Source organism: Cupressus sempervirens, chromosome 7 (genome assembly GCF_028749045.1).
Source record: "Cupressus sempervirens isolate cs-2001-9-10 chromosome 7, ASM2874904v1, whole genome shotgun sequence".
Classification (NCBI taxonomy): domain Eukaryota; kingdom Viridiplantae; phylum Streptophyta; class Pinopsida; order Cupressales; family Cupressaceae; genus Cupressus; species Cupressus sempervirens.
In genome coordinates, this window is record NC_143124.1 from 345,997,050 (window position 1) to 346,002,697 (window position 5,648).

The window sequence follows — 5,648 nt, forward strand, 5'->3', positions numbered from 1 at the left end:
AAAAATTTATTTTTTTCCCAAAACTTGGCCAATTTCCTTAAGACCACTAACCTATTCCAAAATCTTCTAATCCTTCTTTAATTTTAATTAAAGGCTAATCCCATCATTTCTTACCCCTAATCCCAACTCAAAATATTTAATTAAGATTAAATATTAATCCTCATGTTTATTAAAAAAGTTTTAATAAATATCTCCTCAACCCAAACCCTTGAAATAAATAAAACTTTATTTATTTCCTAAAAATCTAATTTATCCTCATCTTAAGAAGTTCTAGACTCTTCTAGAAAGTCTTCATCCTCATCCTAGGAAATTCTAGACTATTCTAGAAAGTCTTTATCCTCATCCAAAGTCTAGACTCTTCTAGAAGATGTCTTTAAACCTAATCCTAATCCCCTCCTAACCTTGTCACATTCCCTAAACATGGGTTAAGAATTACTAACCCAAGCCAAAGTTAACAAATATCTCCTCCTTCACCCACCCTCATTAAATGCCATCCACTTGCCTATCCCTAAGCTAATCTTAAACCATCCTAATCCATCCTCTAATAATTTGCACAATCTTAAGCAAGCTTAAAACCTTCCTAATCAAGCCCAAGTCAAAATTTCTCTCATCTCCCTCAAAATATCTCAACCATAAAACTTTATAAAGTCCACTAGGCCATAAATGACTCTTCCAAGCTCTTTTATTGCTCTTACAAGTCATTATGAGGGTCTTTATGAAGATTTTATCCTTTGAGCCTCCTTTGTTGACTCATCCTTCCCCTTTCCTCCATCCTCTCACCATGTGACATGTGTCACTTCTTGATTGTCTGTAAGGAAGCACAATCCATGTGCTCTCCTCTCATACAATCTGAGCCCTCCATGAGCTTTTTTCCATCCTTGCATCTTAGCCCTCAATTCCTCAAGCCTCTTGCCTATAAATTGGATCCTTCCCCTTTGTAAAACAACACAATCCATGAAGTAAAGTCATAATGCCATTTTAAGAAGCCATTTTACATCAAAACCATACACTCACACCCAAATTCCAACTCCATTTGAAGCCCTTTTTGAAGCATAAGCTTGAGCATACATCCTATATATTTAGACAAAGCCACTCAACAAGAGAGCTTCTCATTGAGAGAGTCCATTAATGGCTCATATTCTCAATTGAGAGTTCATCTTAGTCTATCTTGAAGTTTATGAATTTTTTTTAGTTTGTAGAAGCTTTATTTAAATTTGGTTTCTATTAGCATACTAACATTGCTCATATACACTTAGTAGATCTATTAAAAAATAAAATCTCCTCTCCAATTGGAAGGGCATAAGTATTCCTAATTTAGATTTATCTATTAAACCACACTTTTGTTTGGAATATTTTCTATCCGAGAGGCCAGATGTATCAAACAAATATTGGACACATATAACTCTAGATCTGGTCAGGTCAAAAGTCTATATACTCTTCACTCCAGACTTTGTAAAGAAAAGAATCATACATATCCTTGGCTTCCTTGTAGATGACTTACCATCTACCTATCTTGGGACATCGTTCTTCCTTGGGCAAATGAAAGTATTATTTTGGGACAATGTTATATGTAGGTTCAAAAATAATATTTCAGCTTGAAAAGCACACCGGCTTTCTCTCTTTGGTGGGATAGATTATTAATTAAAACCATTTTCCTAGCTAACCCTAATTACTATATTTTCATCCTTCAAGCCCCCAAATCTGTAGTTACTCAAACTGAAAAGATCATTCAGGCTTTCCTTTGGTCTTCTAATATGACTAATGCCAGTAAGATTCCTCTTGTCTCTTTGTAGAAACTCTCCATTAATAAATTATCTAGAGGGGAAGGGTTGCAAAATTTATCTCTTAGAATAAAGATTTTGGTGGGAAGCTTCTTTGGAATATGTATTTCAAATCTCCTATAGTGTTAAATTATGCAAGATAAGTATTTAGATTCTCCTTTTTCTCATATAATCTTTACTACTCTAATCCCCCTTCTAGCTCTTCTACCTAGAATTTTATGATGTCATCTAGAGAAGTTGTCACTAAGTTTTTATCCTAGTAGTTCACAATGGTTTTGACATTTCTTTTTGTAAAGACTCCTAGAATGCTCTTCCACCATTTTGTTCCACCATCTCTTTAAATGAGGTTATGAGGGTTTCTTCTCTTTTTTGGGGAGAATTGTTAGTGGACTATGTGGACTGCATTGATATTGTGTCTCATAAGGTGATTTGGAAAGATCCTTCTTGCCCCCTTATAGAAATTAATCTGGCAAGGAATTTGTGGCTGTCCTGGCAAATAAATTGGTTTTTATGGCTAAAGATAGTGATAAATTGTTGTGGTGCCCTACTAAAAATGGCTTATATTTTGTTAAATCTAGTTATGAGGCCCTTCAAAAAAAGACTGAGCATTACGGCTCTCAGTGAGATTTTATATATTATTGGGAGAAATGTGTTCTTCCAAAAGCTAGTGTATTCTCTTCGCTTGTTATTTAGAGTAGAATCTTAACTAGTAACAAGGTAGCTAAATTCCACATAGTTGTCCCTTTTAAATGTGTTTTATGTGGTTCTCATGAGGAATCAATTGATCATCTTTTTGTGCATTGTCACTTCGCTCTTCAATGTTGGTACTTTGTCATAGAAAAATTGTCCATGTCCTTCCCCTTTCCTACATCCCTATGGGAGCTATTTCAATCCTGGCTCATTCTATTTACAAATATAACTTTCACATGTTTATGAATTATTGTTCCTTTATTAGTTTTCTAGTCTATTTGGTGGGAACATAATAAAATAATTTTTAGAAAAGAGATGTAAGATGTTTCTTCAGTTATCTCCACAATAGAAATGCTTATATCTGAGCAAGTTAATAATATGTCCTCCGGTCATTTTAACCCTAATGACACCTTTTCCTCATGAGATAGTCTAGTAGCCTGTTCTTGGAATCTTATCTCCTTTCCATCCTTCCCTATCTTTCCTCATGTTAGAAAAATTCCTATTCTTAGAGCATCAATTAAATGGAGTCCTCTGGACCCTTCATATATCAAGCTTAATTTTGACCATTCCTCTAGAGGGAATCTTGATGAGTTAGGTATTGGGGTTTGCCTAAGAAATCATTTAGTGATGCAATGCAAGGTAGGAGAATTCCCAAAGGAGATGTCCAAACCCCTAACAAATAGTTACCACATAGCGAAAACACAATAGCAAGCAACAATAATACAAGATATAATACCAAATAAAAGCTCTTTATTCATAGATATAACTGATTACATACAATATTCCTAGTTGTAAGGCCTTTCAAGTTAGGGCCAAATAAAAATAAAAATTACAAAATCAGTTCTACAACATCCAACAAGATCCACTTACAAACTCGAATCCAACTAGTGCAGATCCACCAAGCAATCCTCTAGTTCTCAAGGTACAAACCTAACTCTTCAAATTTTTATCTACACAATTCCTTCACTCCTATGAATGAATGAATTCTCTAGCTATTCTAAAGACTCCACAACACCCTTTACTTATGCCCAACTAAGCCACAAGTTGGACTAGTGCATAAAAAATTAAATTAAATTTGTCACATTAAGTATGGATTGATCCACAAGTTGGCCACAACACAGATTAAATACCCATACATAAATTAAATGCCAAAAACTAGCTCACAAAAAACTCAACACAAATAGGATCAAGACCAATACTAGCACTTGGCACATACAGGAACACTCCAAATTCCACTAAGAGCTACAATAACTCGACACCCACTAGGAGCTACAGTAACTCAACATCCACTAGGAGTTACAGTAACTCAACATCCTCTAGGAGCTATAGTAACTTGACATCGACTAGGAGCTACAATAACTTGATATCCACTAGGAGTTATAGTAACTTGACATCGACTAGGAGCTACAGTAACTTGACATCCACTAAGAGCTACAGTAACTTGGCCGCAACAAGAAAATTGGAAACCACTGGCACCCGGCTCCAACATGTAGGATTGCAAGAAAACCTAGGATGCTCTTGCATCAGGCACCCCATGTTCGAAAAGATGTTCTAGTAATTGGAAGAACATCTTTTGGGATTCAACACATAAATTCCAAACTAGTTCTTCACATACATATCCTCCAAATCTTCCTTATTCTTCTTTTTCTTCCTTACATCCATCTTAGGTTTTCTATAGGTCTTCTTTCCACATTGATCTCCAACCTTCTTAGAATCTATCAACTCAACTCAACTACCAATACTCAGGTTCCTCTTATTGATCTCTTCACTATGCAAAGGAATCAAAGAAAACTTCCTGTCACCTTTCTCAACAATAAACACATTCTTGACACACTCATGCATAGCCTTGCACTCATATTGCCAAGGTCTACCAAGCAACACATGACAATTGTTCATGTCCACAATATCACACAACATTTGATCCTTATACTACCCAATCTGAAAATCAACAAGGCATTGCTCCCTCACTTCCAAAGCATGTTCACCTTGTAACTAGCCAATCCTATAAGGATAAGGATGTCTTACTCTCTTCAAAAAAAGTTTTTGAACCATCTCCTTAGTAACAAGGTTAGCAGTACTACCACCATCCACAATTACCTTGCAGACTTTACCACCAGACTTACAACAAGTCCTGAATAAACTAGTCCTCTGAAAAGAATCCAGTGTCCTCAGACTAACCAATACTCACTGAGCCAGCAAATTCTCCCCTTGCTCAAGCTGACTATCCTGGACTACAACCCCATTCACAATAGTAGTTTTCCTACCAATCAGACATTCAAAAGATCTATGCCCTTCTTTACCAAATTTGAAATAATTACCTCTAAATCCACCTCCACCTGTCCTTCTTTTCCAATCAACAAGTTTTGGTTCACCTTCAACACTCAATTTAGCTTGTGCCAAGATATCTTGCTTCTCCTTCCCTCTAGCATCACCTTGACCTTTCCTCTTTAACTTATCCCCTACCTTTAGGGCATACTGATAAGCATCCTCAACTAAAGAAATATTCAACATACCAACCTCATCCTGAATATTGAATCTCAAACCATTAATGTACCAAGTTACCTTTTCTCTTGACAATTCTCTATGACCAGACTGAAGAGTCAACTTGTAGAACTCCTCATTATAATATTTCATAGACATATCTTTCTGTTTCAGATTATGCAATGTTTTAAACAACTCAAGTTCATAATCATCACGAATGAACTTAGCCTTCAACTTGGTCACCATCAACCTCCATCTAGAGATCTTCATTTCACCTTCCTCTTCTTTGTCTCTTTGCAATTCTTTCCACCAAAGAACAACATGTCCTTTCAACTTAGTTTGTGTCAACCTCATTTTGAGTGGATCCTCAATATCCTCAAGCTCAAAGTAGTCTTCCAACTCACCAATCCAATCAATTAGGTCTTTAAGAGTCAAAGTGCCTAAGAAATTAGAAATCTCCATCTTATGCTTCAGCTTCAACTGAGATCCAGATCTAGCAAACTGACCAACCCTAGTTCCAATAAGTCTCTCCATATGATCTATTCTATCCTCACCACTAGATCCAACAAATTCAAAGTCTTCAACAACTTCCTCATAACTGCCTTCAATGCCCACATGCCTAAGTACACCACCTAGAGAACTTACACTTTGAGCAATCATGTCACTCTTCATCAATACAATCTTAGATCTGAATTT